Source organism: Lygodium microphyllum, chromosome 3, assembly GCF_053477565.2.
Source record: "Lygodium microphyllum isolate KBCC chromosome 3, Lygodium_microphyllum_v1.1.10, whole genome shotgun sequence".
NCBI lineage: Eukaryota > Viridiplantae > Streptophyta > Polypodiopsida > Schizaeales > Lygodiaceae > Lygodium > Lygodium microphyllum.
This window is the reverse complement of record NC_141137.1, coordinates 80,201,438-80,226,124: the sequence shown is the minus strand read 5'-3', so window position 1 is coordinate 80,226,124 and position 24,687 is coordinate 80,201,438. Positions and strand designations below refer to the sequence as shown.

Here is a 24,687-nt window from a genome sequence, read left to right as displayed (position 1 = left end):
GCTCAAGTACTGGGGGGGTATCAACACTTTGCTAATCCTAGACATGGCATGAAGCAAAAGGGGCCAATACACAACTGGGCAGCCCTCCACTTCCACCCAAACCGGACAATCTTGCTTTAGCAATACTGTGAAGTCTACCATGGGCCACCATGGGACAACATGCACCAGTTTGCAATCATAAAATAATGACAACATCCTCCCCAAGCAATGTGTTGGCAAATTTCAAAAGATGTTCTCAATCCAAGTCCTGGGAATCATCTGACTATCGTCTTGCTTGAGCATAGGACAATGTGTGACCCATCTCTAAAGCATAAGGTAATGATTGAGACTTCTTGCAAGGCAATGCATTTGTCCCTTCCACTAAGGAGACCTCAACACACTCAAGACACTTGACAAGGGACTCAGCATTGCTGCTGCAAATGAGACCTATTACAAGTAGGGTTTATTGTAGAGTGGTGCCACTGCAAGTATGAACAAAAACAAGTATCTCTCTCTATATCATCAGGCCGGGGCAAGCCCCAAACAGGCATAGCGTAAAACTTGCACGCAGTAGGCACAAGTGCAATAGAGGTCGAGTAGACGCAACAGGCACTGTATGGGTAGCCACAGAAAGAAACAGTGGCAAGATGACACCTGCCCCACGTTGTTTGGCCCCTGGGTCTGGTGCTACGTGCTGGCCTCTACAACGGCCTATGCACACCGTGCACAGCAACGCAAGCTAGAGGTAAATAAGTCGACACAAAAAGCTAACATACAGGCTGGCACATAGGAGAGGAACTAACGAATTGGGCACGAGCAGGTGCACTAGACGAGGTTGGCAAGGCACAGAGCTAGCACACAAAAATCCTACAACAAGGCCCATTTCGCCATCGCAATGTCAATCCTCTCTATCTCTCTCATTCATGACACGTAATTGTATTAATTACAAAAAGAATACAAGACTACAAGATGTAGGATGGCTCTAGGCCATCATGTAGAAAAAGATACAAAGTCACAAGAATTAAATAGAGGAGATTGCCATATGCCAAGGTACCAAATCCTCCCAAGGAAGAAGATCAGCATATTGAATAACATCAAATTAATGATGTAAGAGACCCTTAATTCTGGCAATATGTCCTTGAACACTTGCAGCAAAGTTGAAGACAAAAGCATTCCGGGTCACCCAATCATGCCAACAACCCCAAAAACTAAGAAAATGAAACATAAGCTTCATATCTTGTTGTGGTGAGGTGGAGCATTTTGGCCAAGCAAAAACCCAATCAGAGGGCTGCAACGACAAACCAACCACAATTCTCCAAATATCTAACAACAAAGTCCTAGCTACAGGGTAAGAGATAAATTGATGACATAAGGACTCCACAATGAGTGGAGTCCTTATGTCATTCGATATTTGGCGCTTCAAATGAGTTGAGGCAAGAGGCAACCCACCAATGATCATCGCCAAAGAAAGACCTTGGATGGGTATCTAATTTAGCCATCTCTCCAACCACCACAATCATCTTCCACCCAGATATTAGATTTATACATACCCCAAGTCGCATTGGCTTTATCGACTAGCCAATGATGATCCTTAACCATGAGATCATAAACCTGATTAGCTGAAGCCTTTTTGAAGGTTAGGACGGTCATGAAGATCCATGTCCTGCCAAGACAATTAAGAACAGGTATAGGAAACTTGAAAGAGTTGCACAGATTGTAGCATCTTGTCTAGCTAACCCCACAACTCATGATATCCACAAGGAATCAAATAAAGTCTCATGGATGTGTAGAAGGACATAACCCCCAACAACTAGCAAAAGCAGCATCAGCAATAGAAGTCAAACCCAAATGCGCCATGTGGTTAAATTTCAAGTGACCCTCTTGTTTCCAATCCCACGAGAGCAACCGTGACACAACTAGCAGATCTAGTTGGGAACAAACCAAATAATTCACCAAGGAGTAAGGTGTTGAAAAGTAGTCATCAAAAGTAAGAATGTGCCACCACGAAGCTTGTATGAACTGGACAATAAAGACCTAGGAGTGGTAATCAACGCATATAGCTCGAAAAAGTGACCAATAAAGGGCCACCATGTGAGTCTTCACATCAAGAATAGCTCCACCACCCATACTTTTAGGGGTCACAAGCACGACTCCAAGAAATCCAAGATATTCCTGCATGCAAAGAATCCTTCTTCCACAACATCAAGTGTACATGCTTCGTAAGGGCATTCAAAATGGCAATAATCTAGGGCAAGAGCGGGAGGAAGCAAGTGAGCATCAGTAGCATGGTGGCCTATGCAACTTTGAGACGCACATGGAAGGGCTAAGCCCAAGATTTCCAATAGATAAATTTCACCTCTATCTTTTGCAAAATCCAATCCAACAAAACTTGGGGCTCAACATCAACCCCCAAGGGATACCCTAGAGATCTAGCAACATTGCCACAAGTTATGACCAACCCCTATTATCCAAGGACTGAAGATCAAGTTCAATGCAGCCGACAAGAGAGGACTTCGCAGCACTAACACGAAGACCAAAAGCATGACCAAAGAGATCCCAAACATCCAATGCCTTACAAAGATTGTCCCTTTCTACATTAAGGACCATGAGGGTGTCATCAGCCAAAGACTAAGCAATAAAATGTTGTTCGAAAGGGACAAACCAAACAACTGCCCAGTGTCCACCATATGAGATAACCTAGTAACGACCAGATGAGTCACCAAAGCAAGAAACAAATGGCTCAAGGGGCAGCCTTGCCTAACCGAGCGCAAAAGGGGAATGGCATTAGAGACACCACCATTTAACATCACTCAGGAGGATGCATCAGCACTGATCGTGTAGATCAATTGGGGCATACGCAGCCAATCCCATAATACGCATAAGTTCTACAATGAAGGACCAATAAATATAATCAAATGCCTTTTCCAAGTCTACCTGCAAAAAGACCACTTTCAAATTAGAATGCTTGGCATAGTCGATCCCCCCCCCCCCCCCGTCTATACTGTCAGAGTGCAGCGGTGCGGAAGCGTAGGACTCAGAGAGAGAGAACGCAGAGAGAAAAAGGGAGAGAAAGAGACAGTGTACAATGAAGATCTGCTGTATATAGTATGCTGAATACAAAGATATACACGGGCGCAGTGCGCTGGACTGCGTGTCTCCACCTCGACGATGCGACCTGCTGTCCACCTCGAAGTCTGCTGCAGTCTGCACTGTCTGCTGTCTGAAATCTGTGAACAGAGACAGAAATCTGCACGGCACCGGTCTGTAATCTGCGACAGAGAATAGTGGCCAGACTGCTGAAAACGTCAGCAATAAATAGGCGAAAAATCACCTAGAACGGGGCTCAAAAATGGGGCGCAGCCTGATAAAAATAGCTGCAGGCAGTCGAACTGCCACGTGGCAGTCCGACTGCACAGTCCGACTGTGCAGCTGGTCCGACTGTTGGACCAGCTGTGCTGCTGCCTAAAAAACAGGCTATGAACTCTAACACCCCCTCTCAGAGCCTAGACAGGGCAGAAGCCTGAGGGATCTGGAATGTTGCCGAAGTAGAGCCTGAGGAAGCGCCTTCGTAAACAAATCCGCAAGATTATCCTCCGTCTTGCAATACTCCACAGTGATGGTCTCATCCAGAAGCTTTTCTCGGATGAAGTGGTACTGGATCTCAATGTGCTTCGTCCGGGCATGAAAAACAGGATTCCTTGCCAAGGCAATGCAACTCTCATTGTCACATCGCAGCAATGTAGGACGAGTCTGGGGGCACCCAAGCTCCTCCAACAATCTCCGAAGCCACACTACCTCGCATGTGGTGGAAGATGCGGCCCGATACTCCGCCTCAGTAGACGAAAGGGCTACCGTGGGCTGCTTCTTGCTACTCCATGAAATAACACCTGCACCCAAAGTAAAGCAGTAACCTGTTGTAGACCGCCTGTGGTCCACGTCACCGGCCCAATCCGAGTCGCTCCAACCTGCAAGTACAAGATCTGACCCATCTGTCCCTACGGGGTAATGAATCCCCAAATCAGACGTCCCCCTTAGATACCGAAGTATCCTCTGAGCAGCCTGCCAATGCACCGTCTTAGGTTCACCCATGAACCCTGCCAAGAGCCCAACAGCAAAACATAGATCAACCCTCGTGTTGAGAAGCCAAATCAAGGACCCTATCAACTGTCGATAGCGGGAAGCATCCGCCAAAGGAGAAGCTGAGTGGGAAGTGGCCTTCCAGTTCGGATCCATAGGAGTAGAGAGGGCCCGACAATCTTCCATCTCAAAAGTCACCAAGAGCTCCTGTACATATCTCTGTTGGGAGAGAAAGATCCCCCTCTGAGACTGATAAATCTCATGGCCTAAAAAGAAATGGAGTAGCCCCAAATCCGTCATCTCGAACGTCCGATGTAAAGCTGACTTTGTCTCCTGGACCTGCTGTGCATCATTACCTGTGACAATCAAATCATCAACATATAATACAAACAGCACACATCCTTCCCCGGAAGTGTGAACATACAGCTGCGGATCGGCCTTGGACCGCCGATATCCCAACTGAGTTTGGAGGAACGAATCAATCTTCTCGTTCCAAGCTCGCGGGGCCTGCTTGAGACCATACAGGGCCTTCTTCAACCTGTAGACTTTCCCATCTGAAGAACCAAAGCCAGGAGGCTGCTCAACGTAGATCTCCTCCTTCAAATCACCATTCAGGAAGGCCGACTTCACATCCAATTGATAAACAGGCCATCTCCTATGGCCAGCCAAAGCAAGAACAGCTCTAATGATTGCCATACGAGCTGTAGGGGCAAAGGTGTCATGACAGTCAATCCCTGGGCGCTGGGCAAAACCCTTAGCAACAAGGCGAGCCTTGTGCTTATCCAAAGTACCATCACTGAGATATTTGGTCTTGAAGACCCACTTGACTCCAATCACCTTCTTCTTCGGGGGGCGTGGCACAAGTGACCAAGTGCCATTCCTCTCAATAGCCTCCAACTCAGCTTCCATAGCTTTCTTCCATGGGGCGGACTGTAAAGCCTCCTTCACGGAGGTGGGCTCTCGATCCTGCATAACTCGGGACATCAAACAATAATTGGAGCAAACAAGCTCCGAAGAATGCGCCTGGTGCCTCCGTGACCGCCGCGGACCATCCTGCGGTCCCCACTCCTCAGGAACCCCCTCGATCCCTGAATCACGGAGTGTGTCACGGGCCCAGCGAGGAGGAGGCCGAACCTCCCCTCGTCGTTCTCCATCAGTAGAAGACTCTGGAATGTCCACCGGTGGTAACTCCTCAGAAGGATCCGGTGGAACAGTAGACTCTGTGTCAGAAACAGAATCATAATCAAACGGCACAGGTTCCAGTGGAACTGTAGAAGGAGCCAAACTCTCCCCTGGATCTCCAAGAACGGGATGCTCCTCACCCGTTGAAGAAGCTGGAACCTCCACGAACTGCACATCACGGCTAGTATATACATCCCGCTTGACGGGATCATACAGTCGGTAGCCTTGGGACTGGGAGCTGTAGCCAACAAATACCTGTTTTCGGGAAGCCGCTTCAAATTTGTCACGGTGAGCCTTGGGAATGTGAACATAGGCATCACACCCAAAGACCCGAAAGTAAGAAACATCTGGCTTCGTCCCAAAATAAGCCTCAAATGGAGTCATCCCTTCCACGGCCGAAGTAGGGGATCGATTAAGGATGTGGACTGCAGTAGCCATAGCCTCGGCCCACAGAACCTGAGGGGTCTGTCGGTGCTCCATCATGGTGCGCGCCATCTCGATCACACTGCGGTTCTTCCGTTCTAGAATACCATTTTCTTGAGGAGTATTGGTATTGGCAAACTCCTAGTGAATTCCTCTATCTGCACAAAACCAAGCAAATTCATTAGACACAAATTCACCTCCCTTGTCGGATCGCAAGGTCTTCAATTTCCGGCCTGATCGGTTCTCCTCAAAGAGAAGCCAATCCTTGAAGTGCGAGAAAGCTTCTGACTTTAGTGCCAAAAAATAGGCCCATGTCATCCTGCTGTAGTCATCCACGATCAGCATGAAGTACGAGCTCCCACGCAGGGACTCATTCCTCATAGGGCCACATAGATCCATAGATACTAGCTCCATCGGTGAAGTAGACCGCCGCGAAGCTGTGTGGGGAATGGCATCCCGATGCTGCTTCCCCCGTATGCAGGAGACACATGGCTGCTGGCTCACCACTATATCCGACAACCCTCGAACAAGCTGTCCACGTGACGCCTTCCGAAGATAGTCATAGTTCAGGTGACCAAACCGAGCATGCCATAATTCAGACTGTGACTCTGAGGTAAGAAGAAGAGAAGAGAGGGCAGTGGAAGACTTCAGTTTGTAAATGCCGTTCTCCTCATATCCAGATGATAGAACCTTCCTCGATTCACGATCAAGGACTTGCACAGTAGAACTGTCAAATTCCACTAAAAGACAAAGGGAGCAAATCTTATGAACTGAAAGGAGATGGTACCCCAATCCTGGTACATGCAAAACCTCTGAGGTATGGGTGCCACCTCGTCCATCCGGAATAAGCTGCATCTTACCCCGACCTGCAATAGAAACTGAAGAGCTGTCTCCAATGAGAACCTGCCCACGCGAAGGTCGCAGCTGGGCAACACCATCTGATGAAGGAGTCATGTGCCGTGAGGCACCACTATCAATAATCCACTCTCGAGATTGGGGAGCCGCCATCGCAGCATCAGAAGCATTCGGTGAAGCGTCCTCAATGACAACTAAATGTAGAAATGCAGCTGATGAGGGTGCAGCCACCACTCCAGAATCCTTGGTTTCCTTCTTCTTGGTGTCCTTCAAGTCTTTGTCAGGGCAATCCTTCTTCCAATGGCCAGTCTTTCCACAAATATGGCATGTGGAGTTTTGTCCTTGTCCTTCTCCTTGTCCTTCTTGGACTTGTTATCCCCCTTCTTCTTCTTTTGGTCCTTCCCCTTCTTCTGAGAGGCTTGACCTGTCAACGCCTCCGACTTGGAAGCATTCTGTCCCTTTAACTGTTCCTCTTGGTCCAAGACCATAGGAACCAACTCTTCCCACCGAAGAGTAGACTCTCGCCCCGAAGCAATAAGGGCAGAGTAAAATGTACCGAATCGTGGCGGCAACTGGGACAAGAGTGTAATCGCCATGTCTTCGGAGGAAATTGGCTTCCCCGCATTCTGAACCTGCATCTGTAGCTGCCTTAGCTTGTTAATGTGTTCCCTTAGTGAAGAAGACTTATTGACGGACAAGGTCCGCATCTGTACCTCCAAAGAAACCCTCTTCATCAGGGTCATCCGATTGTACATTTGATCAAGCTCCAGCCATATCTCACGAGCCACCGTCAAGTGCTCGATGTGAGCGATCACGGCTGTAGTGCATGATAGAAAGAGAAAGGATCGAATCCTGGCATTCAGTTTGTCCCAATGAGACTGGGCCCTGGCCAACTCCGCACGAGCATCGGAAGAGAGTTTGGACTCATCTCTTACCGAAGGCCGGTCAATATCTTCCTGTACCAACTCCGCCAAATCATAGGACTCAAGAATGGCCAACATCATAACGCGCCAAATGCGGTAGTTGTCGCCGTCGAGCTTCTGATCTGTAGGAAGAGCCGGTAGGACAGGCACCTTCCGGTCCATAATCGCCTAGAACTCCAAGTCCATCTCTGTAGACATCTTCACCTGCAATGCCTTCTCAAACGCAAAAGCAGCCCCCTCTGACTGAGTAAACTCAGCCTGCTAAGGCTCTTCCGCATCCCGAAGCTTCTTCACCCGCCGGAGGCGATGAAAAAGCAAAACCTGCACTTTTAGGTTGAAAACTCAAACTTTCTCCGCGCAAAACAGCAGCAAATCCACCACCTGTACTCCTTTCCTGTGCGCCCACACTCGTTTCAGCCTTGTTCCAAGGCGCAGCCCTCCTGTCTGCCCTTAAACGCAAAAAACGCAAATTTGTGTCGCGATGGAAACTCCTCTTCAGGTTGATTCTGCGCTCAGTCAGCCCTCAAACACTGCTCTGATACCATGTCAGAGTGCAGCGGTGCGGAAGCGTAGGACTGAGAGAGAGAGAACGCAGAGAGAAAAAGGGAGAGAAAGAGACAGTGTACAATGAAGATCTGCTGTATATAGTATGCTGAATACAAAGATATACACGGGCGCAGTGCGCTGGACTGCATATCTCCACCTCGACGATGCGACCTGCTGTCCACCTCGAAGTCTGCTGCAGTCTGCACTGTCTGCTGTCTGAAATCTGTGAACAGAGACAGAAATCTGCACGGCACCGGTCTGTAATCTGCGACAGAGAATAGTGGCCAGACTGCTGAAAACGTCAGCAATAAATAGGCGAAAAATCACCTAGAACGGGGCTCAAAAATGGGGCACAGCCTGATAAAAATAGCTGCAGGCAGTCGGACTGCCACGTGGCAGTCCGACTGCACAGTCCGATTGTGCAGCTGGTCCGACTGCTGGACCAGCTGTGCTGCTGCCTAAAAAACAGGCTATGAACTCTAACATATACATCCAATATGTTCCTGCCCTTGAAGAATCCACTCCTTGGGGTGCACAATATTAGGGAGGCACTTGTGGAGGCAATTGGCCAAGACTTTAGAGAAGATTTTATACATTGACCCATTAGAGAATTGGGTCTCCAATGTTTCAACATGAAGAAAGAAAGCACTTTTGAAATCAATTTGACTCCCTCCTTCCACAATGTTGGCATAAATATTATTTCCCAAACCTCGTAGCACTTGGTGGTCAAGGGTTTCACCACACTAGTAGCATGTGTCCAAAAACTCGTTAGTGAGGCCATCCCAACCAAGACTTTTATCCATGGGTAAATGCAATAATACATCCATCACCTCATCCTCACAGATGTCACTTTCCAAGGCATCATGGATATCAGGCCAAACATGATCCTGACCAAGTGATAAAAGCCACATGAGCATCAAAGATTTGTGCAGAAGGGAGCCAAGAACATATAGAAAATAGTCTCAACACATTTGAACAATATATTGTCTACAAACCTGTGACCATGTTGACCTCCAACATCTGGAGTCTAACCATATTCTCCCGCATAGGGGAAGGGTGCAAACTCTGAAAATTTTTATGGATCTAGGCATCTTACATATCAACCAAAGATTTCAATTTCGCTTGCTACTAAGATCTTAACTAGAATTCCTGAATAAGATCAACCAATCTTGTGGCCAATGGCAATAGAAACGCATCATATGGTGCCTGAAGAAGCAGTGAATGAACCAAAGCTAGAAGTTCCTTTGCCACCTACCAACGCTGTCTGCAAAGGGGTGTATGATTAATACCATACTATCGAGCAAATGGATGTCCCTTTCAAGTTTCCAAGGCATCATGGATGTTAAGCGAAACATGATCCTTGACCAAATGATAAAAAGCCACACAAGCATCAAAGATCTATGCAAAAGGGTCTAAGCCAAGCCAAGAAGATCTAGAAAATAGTTTCGACACATTTGAACAAAAGTCTACGGATCTGTGACCATGTTGCCCCCTAGGTTCTAGAGTCTAACCATATTCTCCCACACAAGGGAAGGGTGCAAACCCCAAAAGAATTGATGGGTTTGGCAAGAGGCATCTTGCAAAATTTCTTCAGTCAAAAGATTTCAATTTCGCTTGCTGGTAAGATCTTACCTGAAACTGCTACATAAGATCAATCAATCTTGAGGCCAATGGTGTTAGAGATCACAGCTAGGCAGCCAGTGCAGTCGGACAGGAGTGCAGTCGGACTGCACAGGTCGGACTGCCAGTCCGACCTGTGCAGGCAGTCAGCTGCATTTAATGCAGCCAACAGGCTGTTTTCTGGCGCCCTATTTTCGCCCAGATTTCTGGCTACAAATAGCCGATTTTTCCAGCAGTCTCAGACACTTCTCTGCTCGCAGATTACAAACCGATGACATGCGCAGATTCCGTCTCTGTTCGTAGATTTCAGACAGGAGATAGTGCAGACTGCAGCGGACTTCGAGGTGAACAGCAGGTTACATCGTCGAGGTGGAGACACGTAGTCCAGCGCACTGCGCCCGTGTATATATCTACATATCTTTGTATTCAGCACACTTTATACAGCAGATCTTCATCTTCCACTGTCTCTTTCTCTCTCTTCTCTCTCTGCGTTCTCTCTCTCTCAGTCCTACGCTTCCGCACCGCTGCACTCTAACATGGTATCAGAGCAGTGTTAGAGGGCTGACTGAGCGCAGAATCAACCTGAAGAGGAGTTTCTATCGCGACACAAATTTGCGTTTTCAGCGTTTGAGGGCAGACAGGAGGGCTGCGCCTCGGAACAAGGCTAAGGCAAGCGTGGGCGCACAGGAAAGGAGTCCAGGTGGTGGATTTGCTGCTGTTTACTGCTGTTTGACGCGGAGGAAGTTTGAGTTTTCAGCCTACAAGTGCAGGTTTTGCTTTTTCATCGCCTCCGACGGGTGAAGAAGATTCAGGACGGGGAAGAGCCTTAGCAGGCTGAGTTTTCACAGTCAGAGGGGGCTGCTTTTGCATTTGTGAAGGCATTACAGGTGAAGATGTCTACAGAGATTGACTTGGAGTTCCAGTCGATTATGGACTGGAAGGTGCCTGTCTTACCAGCTCTTCTCGCAGATCAGAAGCTCGACGACGACAACTACCGCATTTGGCACGTTATGATGTTGGCCATCCTTGAGTCCTATGATTTGGTACAGGAGGAGATCGACCGGCCCTCGGTAAGAGATGAGTCCAAACTCTCTTCCGATGCTCGTGCGGAGTTGGCCAAGGCTCAATCTCATTGGGACAAACTGAATGCCAGGATTCGTTCCTTTCTTTTTCTATCATGTACTACAGTCATGATCGCTCACATCGAGCACTTGACAGTGGCTCGAGAGATATGGCTGGAGCTTGATCAGATGTACAATCGGATGACCCTTATAAAGCGGGTTTCTTTGGAGGTACAGATGCGGACCTTGTCCGTAAACAAGTCTTCTTCGCTGCGGGAGCACATCAACAAGCTAAGGCAGCTTCAGATGCAGGTTCAGAATGCGGGGAAGCCGATTTCCTCCGAAGACATGGCGATCACACTATTGTCCCAGTTGCCGCCACGATTCGGTACATTCTACTCTGCCCTCATTGCTTCGGGGCAGGAGTCTACTCTTCGGTGGGAAGAGTTGGTTCCTATGGTCTTGGACCAAGAGGAACAGCTAAAGGGACAGAATGCTTCCAAGTCGGAGGCGCTGACAGGTCAAGCCTCTCAGAAGAAGAGGAAGGACCAAAAGAAGAAGAAGGGGGATAACAAGTCAAAGAAGGACAAGGACAAGGACAAGGACAAAGAATCCACATGTCATATTTGTGGAAAGACTGGCCATTGGAAGAAGGATTGCCCTGACAAAGACAAGAAGGACACCAACAAGAAGGACACAAAGGATTCTGGAGAGATGGCTGCACCCTCATCAACTGCATTTCTTCATCTAGCTGTCATTGAGAACGCTTCACCGAATGCTTTTGATGCTGCGATGACGGCTCCCCAGGCTTGAGAGTGGATCGTTGATAGTGGTGCCTCCCGGCACATGCAGGTCGGGGTAAGATGCAGCTTATTCCAGATGGACGAGGTGGTACCCATACCTCAAAGGTTTTGCACGTACCAGGCTTAGGGTACCATCTCCTGTCAGTTCATAAGATTTGCTCCCTTGGCCTTTTGGTGGAGTTTGACAGTACTACAGTGCGAGTCCTTGATCGTGGATCGAGGAAGGTTCTATCATCCGGATATGAGGAGAATGGCATTTATAAATTGAAGTCTTCCACCGCCCTCTCTACTCTTCTTCTTACCTCTCAGTCACAGTCAGAGTTATGGCATGCTTGGTTTGGTCACCTTAACTATGATTATCTTCGGAGGGCATCAAGTGGACAGCTTGTTCGAGGGTTGCCAGATATAGTGGTGAGCCAGCAGCCATGTGTCTCCTGCATTAGGGGAAAGCAGCATAGGGATGCCATTCCCCACACAGCTTCGCGACGGTCTACTTCACCGATGGAGCTTGTATCTACGGATCTATGTGGCCCTATGAGGAATGAGTCCTTGCATGGGAGCTTGTACTTCATGCTAATCGTAGATGACTACAGCAAGATGACATGGGCCTATTTTTTGGCATTCAAGTCAGAAGCTTTCTCACACTTCAAGGATTGGCTTCTCTTTGAGGAGAACCGATCGGGCCGAATGTTGAAGACCTTGCGATCCGACAAGGGCGGTGAATTTGTTTCTAATGAGTTTGCTCGGTTTTGTGCAGATAAAGGTATTCACCAGGAGTTTGCCAATACCAACACTCCTCAAGAAAATGGCATTCTTGAACGGAAAAACCGCAGTGTGATCGAGATGGCGCGCACCATGATGGAGCACCGACAGACCCCTCAGGTTCTGTGGGCCGAGGCTGTGGCTACTGCAGTCCACATCCTTAATCGATCCCCTACTTCGGCCGTTGAAGGGATGACCCCGTTTGAGGCTTACTTTGGGACCAAGCCCGATGTTTCTTACTTTAGGGTCTTTGGGTGTGATGCCTATGTTCACATTCCCAAGGCTCATCGTGATAAATTTGAAGCAGCTTCTCGAAGACAGGTATTTGTTGGCTACAGCTCCCAGTCCCAAGGCTATCGATTGTATGATCCCGTCAAGCGGGATGTATACACTAGTCGAGATGTGCGGTTTGTGGAGGTTCCGACTATATCAACGGGTGAGGAGCATCCCGTTCTTGGAGATCCAGGGGAGAGTTGGGCTCCTGCTACTGTTCCACTGGAGCCCGTGCCTTTTGATTATGATTCTGTTTCTGACACAAAGTCTACTGCTCCACCGGTCGCCCCTGCGGAGTTACCACCGGTGGATATTCCAGAGTCTTCTGCTGATGGAGAGAGACGAGGGGAGGTTCGGCCTCCTCCTCGATGGGCCCGTGACACACTCCATGATTCAGGGATCGAGGGGGTTCGTGAGGAGTGGGGACCGCAGGATGGTCCGCGACGGTCACGGTGGCACTAGGCACATTCCACGGAGCTTGTTTGCTCTAACTATTGTTTGATGACCCGTGTTATGCAGGATCGAGAGCCCACCTCTGTGAAGGAGGCTTTACAGTCCGCACCATGGAAGAAAGCTATGGAAGCCGAGTTGGAGGCTATTGAGAGGAATGGCACTTGGTCACTCATGCCCCGCCCCCCCGAATAAGAAGGTGATTGGCGTCAAGTGGGTCTTCAAGACCAAATACCTTAGCGATGGTTCTTTGGATAAGCACAAGGCTCGCCTTGTTGCTAAAGATTTTGCACAGCGCCCACGGATTGATTGTCATGATACTTTTGCCCCCACAGCTCGTATGGCGACCATTAGAGCTGTTCTTGCCTTGGCTGGCCATAGGAGATGGCTTGTTTACCAATTGGATGTAAAGTCGGCCTTCCTCAATGGTGATTTGAAGGAGGAGATCTATGTTGAGCAGCCTCTTGGCTTTGGATCTTCAGATGGAAAAGTCTACAGGTTGAAGAAGGCCTTGTATGGCCTCAAGCAGGCTCCGCGTGCATGGAACGAGAAGATTGATTCGTTCCTCCAGTCTCAGTTGGGATATCGGCGTTCCAAGGCCGATCCGCAGCTTTATGTTCACACTTCCGAGGATGGTTGTGTGCTTTTTGTATTATATGTTGATGCTTTGATTGTCACAGGTGATGATGCACAGCAGGTCCAAGAGACGAAGTCAGCTTTACATCAGACGTTCGAGATGACGGACTTGGGTCTACTCCATTTCTTTTTGGGCCATGAGATTTATCAGTCTCAGAGGGGGATCTTCATCTCTCAACAGAGATATGTACAGGAGCTCTTGGTGTCTTTTGAGATGGAGGATTGTCGAACCCTTTCTACTCCTATGGATCCGAACTGGAAGGCCATTTCCCATTCAGCTTCTCCTATAGCGGATGCTTCCCGCTATCGTCAGTTAATTGGGTCCTTGATTTGGCTTCTCAACGCTCGGGTTGATCTTTGTTTTGCTGTTGGGCTCTTGGCAGGGTTCATGAGTGAACCTAAGACGATGCATTGGCAGGTTGCTCAGAGGATACTTCGGTATTTGAGGGGGACGTCTAATTTAGGGATTCATTATCCCGCAGGGACAGATGGTTCAAATCTTGTACTTGCAGGTTGGAGCGACTCGGATTGGGCCGGTGATGTGGACCACAGGCGATCTACTATAGGTTACTGTTTTACCTTGGGTGCAGGTGTTATCTCATGGAGTAGCGAGAAGCAGCCCACGATAGCCCTTTCGTCTACTGAGGCGGAGTATCGGGCTGCGTCTTCCACCACATGTGAGGCTGTGTGGCTTCGGAGATTATTGGAGGAGCTTGGGTGCTCCTAGACTTGTCCTACTTTGTTGCAATGTGACAATGAGAGTTGCATTGCCTTGGCACGTAACCCTGTTTCTCATGCCCGGATGAAGCACATAGAGATCCAGTACCACTTCATCAGAGAGAAGCTTCTGGATGAGACCATCACTGTGGAGTACTGCAAGACGGAGGACAATCTTGTAGATTTGTTTACGAAGGCACTTCCCCAGGCTCTACTCTGGCGACATTCCATATCCCTCAGGCTTCTGCCCTGCCCAGGCTCTGAGAGGGGGTGTTAGAGATCACAGCCAGGCAGCCAGTGCAGTCGGACAGGAGTGCAGTCGGACTGCCACTTGGCAGTCCGACCTGTGCAGGCAGTCGGCTGCTGCATTTAATGCAGCCGACAGGCTGTTTTCTGGCGCCCTATTTTCGCCCAGATTTCTGGCTACAAATAGCCGATTTTTCCAGCAGTCTCAGACACTTCTCTGCTCGCAGATTACAGACCGGTGACACGCGCAGATTCCGTCTTTGTTCGCAGATTTCAGACAGGAGACAGTGCAGACTGCAGCGGACTTCGAGGTGAACAGCAGGTTGCATCGTCGAGGTGGAGACGCACAGTCCAGCGCACTATGCCCGTGTATATATCTGCATATCTTTGTATTCAGCACACTTTATACAGCAGATCTTCATCTTCCACTGCCTCTTTCTCTCTCTTCTCTCTCTGCGTTCTCTCCTCTCAGTCCTACGCTTCCGCACCGCTGCACTCTGACAAATGGGAGGAGAAATGCATCATCTAGTGACTAGTAGTGAACCAACCAAGGCTAAGAGTTCCTCTACCGCTTGTTGGCACTGTCTCCAAAGGGATGCATGATGAATACCATACTGTCAAGCAACCCACTACACATTACTAATCAAGTGCTTACAGGATCAATTGCTACTCATTGGAAAATCTAATAAGAAGCAGTCAAGCAACTATTCCATGTAGCCATTAAAAACCGGGTGCCTCAAATAAGACGAATTAAAGCACAAAGGAAGCTTTTCCAAGAATTGTGCAAAAGGTGCAACACATTGCATAAGCATGTCGAATTGCAAAGGAAAATGATATGATAAGGCATATTGATTCAAGGCTTGGATATCCAAGATCTCTAGCAAAAATCGATCATCATGCATGGCATACATGCAATCCAATCTAGACCATGTAGCGGAATACTACATCAAATGAAATGTGAAACTTGGATTCGATATATGCAGTCAAGAATCCCAAGACCAAAGTTCTTGTTTAAGAATATTCAAGGCACTTCTTGCCAAACCCGATTCTCAAGAGCATTCATCACTAAATGCCCAGAGGTAGACTGCAATGAATCCACACACATGTTGAAGCCTCCCATCAGTAAACCCTAATCTTCCAAGCATCAAAAAGATTGTCAAACTACTCCACAGATCATGTCCAAACACGAGATCATTCGAAGCATAGAGGACCAGCCAGCCACAAGACCTCCCCATCAAGTACAATTTCAATCACTACAAAACAACAGCGCACATCATTTTTAACAAGGAGTGGCTGAAATCTCTCATGAACCACCATGAGAATGCTAGAGTAGTGTCGTGCAGAGCCCCCAACATAAAATATACAAAAACCATGACAATCCACAATCTTTTCTACTTTACCATGACTTTTGTGTTTGAGGGCGCATAAAACATATCCCATTGAATCTCGTGCAAGGTGCGCTGTGTCATGTTGCTTGTTGCATGAGCACATGCCCAGCACATTTCAAGTAGCAACTTTCATATGTAATCAAGAGCAAAATCAAGGCCGAGGTCGGTCATGCCTCACTTTAACTTTTTGTACTAACAACTCAAGGGTTCCCTCATCCAAGAAATCTGCCAATATTGCAAATGAGTTAATGCGCTGACTCATCAATTTAGAGGTAGAGGGATCATTTTCCTTCTTGAGAATAGATCTAGGATAATGCCAATAGCATGGAGTTATCACCTTGTCTCATGTGTCAAAAGCACATGCAGCTAGGGGATCTTTGAAGCGATCCACAAGGACTTTCCCAATAGAAGCATTCCGTGGAGGAAAAGAGACCCTATCAGCAGATGGATGCACCATGGGCTGCTTATCCTTACGTCACACATATATCTGTAAGGAGTCTTGGGCAGCACCAGACTTAGCAACCAAGATGTCCATACTAATTTTTTCTTCCTCTTGGAATAGACATCCATCCAACCCTACTCCAATTGATCCCGGGACTACATAGGTGTTTTCCCTTTGCCTATGTTGGTGGGTGCTAGAACCTCCTCATCTTGAGGGCCTTCAATCATAAGATCTTCCTCCGCCACCACTAGTGGAATTCTCCCCTCTGAAATTACCTTTTTATTCGGGCACTCAGCCATAAAATGTCCCAACTGCCCACAAGAGAAACAATGACCAACAAAGGTGCCCCATTTCAAGCTATAATGCAAGGATGGCATTCCAAGATAATTTAGCCTTAACCAGTTAGGCCACTTGTGAACAGTATCCCACAACATACACATGCGATTGAGATTGGTGACCCTCAAGCTAGGGGGCACCAAGATTGTGCCAATGCAAATCTCCATGGTACCACATGAACAAGGCACCGATCAAAAACCAGAGGCACCTTTGCCAAGAAGTTGTCATTGAGCATTGTCGACTTGAGCATTACTTCATAGAAGCCCCATGATCCCACAAAAATTTCCTCCATATCGTCAATAGCATTGAGTTGAGTCATTAGCAAATCCATGAAAGCATTGGGATCCTGCCCGTGAAAAAGAGGATGACCCCTCTTTCATAAAATGCCGTGAAAGAACGCAACACTATTTTGGTATAAATGGTTGCATCTAAAACATTATCCTGATCTTGATCAAAGAATGCTTCACAATTATGTTGAACGTAATCACCTAGCAAAGTATTGGCAAACTCCAATAAGTGTTCTCAATCAAGGTCCTGCGAGTCTTCAGTGACAAACGTGACCTACACATAGAAGTGCACCTCATCATCAATTGGCGGCATTCCATCAATTTCCTCCCTCAAGGCATTAGAGGCATGTTTGCTATGTTTAACCGATGGCTGCGCATCAAGGCCATGCGGAAACTCAAAACAAGGGACCTCCATCTTGGTATAGGGGACCATGTCTTCCCCTTCCTCAACATTCGAATCAAGTCCCAAAGCATCCACCACTTCGTCTATAAAAACAATGTTTAACTCAAACCTCTATGTGTGTGTGTGTCTCGCATGTAGTCCAATTTGGACGATCCAAGCCCCCTAAAGCCCAACACATATGTCCACGACATATGCACAAGAGGATACACCAGATCATTGCTCGAGCCAAAGCCAAACCACCCAAGTCTTCTCTACATGGGAGGAGATTGAGACTATGCTTCAATGAGATTGATGAGGAATTTTCTAAGATGATGAGTACCCTCATACTACCATACGTCATTGGCCTCTTGCGAAAGTTAATGGCACAGCTGCTCCTAAAGGCTTAGATCCTTGGAATTCTCCTCCTTGTCCTTATCCAAGCAATTCTTCTTCCAATGGCCCATGTGGAGTCGTCCTTATTGGATTTTTCATCGTTCTTCTTCTCCTTACCCTTCTTCTTTGTGTTTGTATTCTGGCTTGTCAAAGCCTCCAAATTCTCCCTCTGTAGAGGGTGTAGCTTGAAAGGTCCTCTTGATCCAACACCATGGACATTGACTCATCCCATGTGATGGCATCAACCCATCTAGAAGTGATCAAAATAGAATAAAACAACTTGTATCAAACCACTAGTTGTGCCAATAAGGTAACGACCATGTCTTTGAAGAAGATCAGTTTTCCCACATTGAGAATCTCCCACTACAGCTATTGCAACTTGTTAACATTCATCCTTCACAAATGCAGGCTTGTTGGAATCCATGGGTCCACATCAATACCTCCATAGACACTCTTCATGGGTGTCATCCTATTGAGAGCTGCTCCAAATTTAGCCATATCCGATGAGCAACCATCATATGCTTCACATGACCACTGGTGTGCAAGAAATATGAAAGAGCAGATGCAAGCATTCGACTTGTCCCAACAGCATGAGCCTTCTGCAAATCAACTTTCTCAACAATATAAAGAAATTTGGGATCCTTGACCGTTGGAGGGTCAATCTATTTAGTCATCAACTCCGCAAGATTGTACGACTCCAATATAGCCTCCATCATGACCTTCTCGATGCTCAAGTTGTCTCCATTCCTAGGAAAGCACATGTAGAACAAGGACCTTGCGGTAATGGCATGAAAATCCATGTTTGAGTCACTAGACATCCTTCTGCTGCCTTGAATTTGTTACACTTCTCAAGTAGTCCCTCTCCGCCTCCAAAGGTGCAGCCAGCTGGAACTTGCTCCGCTCGATCATTGAGACTTCTTCACTATCAAAGGCGATGAAAATGCAAAATCTGTTCCAAAAGCTGAAAATCTAGCCTTCTCAGCACTTCTCCTGCTCATTCCTTCACAAAATGAAGTCCGCACACCTCCTGACACCATGCAGGTCAAGGCAGCCCTCTCAATCAGCAAACACAGCACTCCTTCCTCCATTCACACTCTCCTCTACTCGTTCCAACCATAATCTGATGTGCAGCCGTCCTGCTCAGCTGGAAACGCAGCTCCTTTGATGCATTGAAAACTCTTCAAATCTGTCCACCTTGGTGCAGCCCTTCACCACTTTCGAGACCATGTCAAAGTGCAGCGTTGCGGAAGCGGATGCGTGGGCTGAGAAAGAGTGGAACATAGAAACCACAAAGAGGGGGCGGGGAGGCGATGCTGAAGCCTGAAATCTGAAAGCAAAGCATGTTCACTGTGAGTGACAAAAGTATGCACTTGGCCTGACCTCACAATCTCTCTCTAACAAGATGCATATGACCACATGCGCCACACTGGCTATAAATAGCCAGCAGAAAAGGTACAAAATGATCAGGTTGACCAGGCTGAAAATGACAGACCTGCCGCAGAAAATGCCCTGCGCCAACCTGCTGCTCAACAAACCACTAACCTGCCCGATTGCCTACTCTAACCAGCTGCCTGCCTGTCCAGGTGATAATCCTCTCTCTCTCTCTCTCATTTCGGTATTGTGCTCTGACCAAACACACTTCTAAACCTAACACTATCTTCAAATGCTAGACAGGATCAACTTTGGAGATAACTGGAAATGTACACAATGCTCCTTCTTGAGCAGTGTAAACATGATGTTTTAAATTCAACTTCAGTTGATAAAAAATTAACATAAATGGAGCACTAAAAGGGCCATTTGATCAGAAATTCAGCCTGCTGGCTATTCATATTTATTGATTTAGGTCTGCCACATGGCCTCCCCTTCAGGTCTCTTCGATGGACCAATACGAGCACTGTTGAATAGCACATTGTCTTCACTGCACACATGCTCAAGATGAATTACTATCATTAAATAACTGTTACCTGGTGAAATGATTGACATAGCCGATAAAAGCAACCCATGCTACTAATATCCAAGCTTAATTTAATTTGGGCTATGAGAATGCTTAGGCTAAAGTATAATTGGGCTTAGAGAGTGCCCATGTTCAGCCATAAACACATAATCAAAATACCAATACCCTCCAGTTTCAAAATTTAGCAAAATACCCTTCAAATTTGGTCAAAAATCCTGATATACCCCTCCATTCTAGCCAAAATTCCCATAATGCCCCTCAAATTTTTCCCTTATACCCATTATAATTTTCACAAAGACACGACCAAATGTCCCTATTCTTGAGCTCATTGGTGGAGTATAGCACAGAAAGATAGATCCTCAGTCTGGAAATAATTTCTAAATAAACGGGCCAACAGATACAAGAGTATGTTGTTCATTTTACAATTTCAGGGGTACTTTCAGAGTTTCCATGAAATTTAGGGTTAACTTCAGTAATCCTCCTCTAAGCCAATAACAACCCAAAACTCAAATTCATTGGATCTACACAAATATTTTATTGGTTTGACAACCCAAGCTCGAATTTGATTAAGCCAAACTTGTTTTGCATGATGTGTTGGTTTGGATTAAAACAAATGCTGGCCACCCTTCAATCAATAAACCCCTAGCATGTCACTAACCAAGATTTCGATGATAAAGAATGCACACATGCCTGCATTAGAAGGCATGTGTTAACTATCTCCTAATTGTAGCTGGTAGCATCATCTTCACTCTGATAAGAAAAGCTTGTTGCTTTCAAACCTTAACAATTGCAGACCGTAAAGTCTTCAAAGCGTCTTCCATCCAATCAAGCAAATGACATCCTCCAAATTTTAGGTTGGTTTTTTTGTGGCCTCATAGCAAATTTCAGCAGATTCAACCAGAAAGGCTTCTCTCAATTTATGCAAATTAGTTTGGACTGCTTCACTTCTACAACTTAAGTGTGAAATTTTCTCTCTTTTATCTCAGTCATGTTTCTATTTCATAATGTTCATCAGAAATGGTCATTCCACAATTCAATCCTCTTGTAGAATCTAAGCTCCAAAAGCACTGAGGCAACCGAGAAACAAGAATGCCAAGGAAGCATCTCAAAACCAAGGGTATAATTGCAAAATACGTGCTCCAAAAAGAAACAATTTTGTACCTCCAAAAAGAAAAACATAAAAACCAAGCATCTCAAAAATCAGTGCTTGATGATCATGGCTCAGTAAAAATTCAGCTTTTGTACTTCCCACCATAAGCTCTGATTGTCTGTCTAAAGTAGACAAGACAACCAAAAGATCTAATACCATTAACATATTGTAAATACCCAGAGGTGATACACATTTTGAAATCACCATAGACATAGCTCTAAAGAACTTGAAACTCGCTCCAATTTCTTGATAGTTTGTTCATTGGACATGGATTGTTTCTGTAAATACTTTCGAAATTTTTCCATGTGCTTTCTGATTGAATGAAAAGGATTCTTTAATCATATAAGTAGTGCATCCAACACGTAACGTTTAGAGTCAACAATACCATGTTACAAAGCCCTCTTTCCTTTGTCTTCCATGAGCAGCCTTAGTGACCTTTTTAACTCACAATACACAAGAATCACTTTGACACCCTCAAGCAACCTTACATAGACTACTAAATACAATCACCAACACAATATCCTGAAATTTCAGATTGAGCTCAAACTGATGTGCTTAGCACAGCCCGCTCAAATACAATGCTTGCAGAATTGCTGGTGAAGTGAGAAATTGAATTTGAACACTAGAAATAAGTAAGAAATAATCAAGCAGGCACAACCTTTACTTACCTTTTCTGCACTGTGTGCTTAGCATCTTGCATGAGCATTGTAGATCAGGTTTAATCTATAGGCAAAAGTATGGCAAATTTGAAACAAACTTGATGATTCAGTTTCAAAAAGAAATTGATTACATAAACTCCATGGCGAAATCGTAAAACATACGATATGCCCTCCCCCAGCACCCATTGCTGGAAAGTACAAACAGAGCTAGCCTTTGAAGTTTACCACAGACACTTGGAAGGCAATAAGGATGAGAATGAAAAGAGATCTATCTGCACTGATGGTGAGAGTTTGCAACTTTACACATTTTTTGAGTCAATAAGGCAAACAAGTTTCTGTTTCTCAAGGATGACAGCATACATGCATGAGGCCATCCATGGGAATGTCCAGTCTCAACTGAAGAATACATCAGTCATCATGACTCAAGTAGAGCACGAGTTAGATTGAGAGAATTTCTTCCACTAATGTGTACAAGCTCTTGGCAGTAGCTTAAGAGCATATAATACACATCCACAACATTGAAGCTTCGTGCTAATGCAAAATTTGAGCACTTCTGAATGTCTGTTTCACCATTCAAGCCTCAATTCTTTGCCTTATCTGCAATAGGCGACGGCCTTGTATAGTCATTTACCTCAAGCCCAAACCTTTCCACGTTCAGCCTCAGGTCGATGCTTACATAGCCAAGCACCTCGACATTTCAAGAAAGAGTTCCAGTTCTCTACATATAAGGCAGCATTAGCTCCACTTAAGATAGTGGTGATCCAGACTTCAGTTTCCATGTTTCAACCCTAAACCACAAAGTGTGTTGAGAGTATCCCCATCACCTGCAGATACACAGGAATCACTGTGACATAACGAGCTTCAAAAAAACTGAACTAGTAACTACCCAGAACATAGGCTCTGGCCAGACTACAAGTTCAGTGTTACAGCATGTTTGCCTTCAGGCCATTGATGTTGAAATAACATGGCATGTAAGATGTAAAATTATCTTTAAGTACACAACATCCTTGATATGTAAGTTCCTGTCATTTAAAAAGAAGTTACATTCTTTCCATGATTTGTACAGTTTTGATGACTTTAATGTGTTGGAAAGTGTTCATGTCTTCATGGAACTTCTTCAGGGTACGCCATTCATGGGCCAGAATGTCTTCTATGCCCTTGTTCAGACATCACATATAAATTTAAGGACTGTTCTTCTTAAGCAAAGTCCTGTTTCCTCGGAAATCTTAGCAGTGAAAAACATGAATTTCCTCATGTTATGATGTCGCAACATCTGTGATTCCAATGTGATGAAGCCAATGGACTCTGCTTAGTTCAAGACTGGTGGTGAATAACGAGTGTGTGTGGTTGAGTAGGTTCTGAGACATGTTTCAACCTCTGCAAGAGCTCAAATGCCACCATTCAAGGAAAAGTCTAAAGATAAAATCAAGTTTGTGCTATTTCATACAGCAAACAAAGGACTTTATGGATCACAACACATGTGAATGCATGTGCCACACAACAAAACAATTTCAGGTTAAACAATAAAGCTAGCAGAATCAACCTTTGATTAAGTAGAAATTGAGGGTCATGGTAAGGAATCTTCATTCAGGACCAAAATGATTACATATGCTTGTGTCCACTAGTATGTATTGCTGGTTACTGTTATTCATAGGAATCATATAGCATGTCTTTAAGACAGCCCACTAACAACCCGCCAACTTGGCCACATGGAAAACAACTTTGGATCTAAGCATAAAAGCGGCAGAATCAATCTTGATTGAGTAGAAATTGAGCACCACGCTAAGGAATCCCAATTTCAAGGACAAGTGCGAAACTCTATATGCATAGACACAAAGCTAAAGACCTAGAGACTTGAAACATGAGTATATAGAAGCCAGAAACTTGTTGCACTTATGTTCATCCCCAAGTAACCTGCAGCTATCTACTGGCAAAATCTCCTTAATGATTAAAATTACAAGTATGAAATGGCACAATATTTAGTGCATTGATATCAATATCAAAATATCAGATACCTAGCCACTTGTGGCAATATAATTGTGACATGATTTACAAGAAGGAAGACCTTTGTTCAGGTTCAAAGGTTCAACTCAAGTTCCCTAACTTCGTCCAAGCAAATGGGCATTTGCAGCACATTCTAACACTGAAGATAATTTAGGATCCTGTAAAGTCAAATCAGACACTTTCCAGTGTGCTTCCAGACATTCCAGTCTACCTTTCATAAGCTATGATAGGCACACATCAGAACTTCTCCAGATGCTTGGCAACTAACTCTTGAGGATGTCAATTAGGAGTTTTCATTTTCAGAATCTGTTAATCAGTCAATAAATCTCATCTAACGTTTTGAATACTTTATTTTGACCAATCCTATAGGCAAGACTTCTAAAGCGTCAGGATCTTTATCTGGCAGGAAACTTCATATGATTTTAAGCCTTTGAACGTGTCTGCATGACGCAGTCATGAACGTGTTCATCTACTGCGAAATTCTGCAAAAACAAATCTGCGATCCATGCTTGCGAATTCGGCGAACGTCCTAAAGATGATAATTCGAAATATGTATCTTAAAAAACAAAACTTTTTCATAGCTTCTGCACAGGATAGCTCGATCGATAGGTAGACATTTTAGAAGGACAAACTTCACAGTTGGCACAAATTGCTCGATCTTTCGTATGATCAATCCTGCGGGAAGCAATGGTGAGGCGATCGACTGACCTGTGGTAGGCGGTCCGCAAATGTGATGATACGTAAACCGGGCACGGCTCCTTCGTATCACCGTCCTTCCTCTAAAGGTGGTCTTCCCTGTTTCGGCGCGTTTTGCCTGGTGTTCGTCTTCAGCCTCCCTGCTGCTATTGCTTCTTCTCCTTCTCCTTCTCCTACAATGGAATGAATAGCCACTGCGGGTGATCGCTCAACACAAAAGGCAATGAGGGGAAGAGCCACACCTTTTTCTTATATTCTTCTATTATTATTATTATTACTGTTATTATTATTATTATTATTATTTATTATTATGATTATACAAGCAACCACCAAATTACAAACGTAATTAATGACAATGCGATGTAATGCGAAGGGCCTGCCGCCGAAAACCACCCACCCTTGAAGGGGGAACTCAGGCAGGCCTGACATTTGAAGTTTGCAAC

At 45.7% G+C, this 24,687-nt stretch overlaps 1 protein-coding gene across 12 annotated transcripts in view; it reads right to left on the bottom strand.

Annotated features, from left to right (window-relative positions):
* The window catches only part of LOC148038546 (uncharacterized), a 72,824-nt gene extending 48,340 nt beyond the window's left edge, over positions 1 to 24,484 (bottom strand). For 8 of the 12 annotated variants that reach the window (XM_087673375.1, XM_087673349.1, XM_087673358.1 and 5 more), the window contains exon 1: positions 24,257 to 24,484. The gene's annotated coding sequence lies outside the window, so the exon portion shown is untranslated. Of the gene's footprint in view, positions 1 to 22,175; positions 22,369 to 24,256 lie in introns of all 12 variants that reach the window. The other 4 variants (XM_087673307.1, XM_087673324.1, XM_087673315.1 and 1 more) reach the window with 1 other exon arrangement.
* Positions 24,485 to 24,687: the final 203 nt, after the last annotated feature.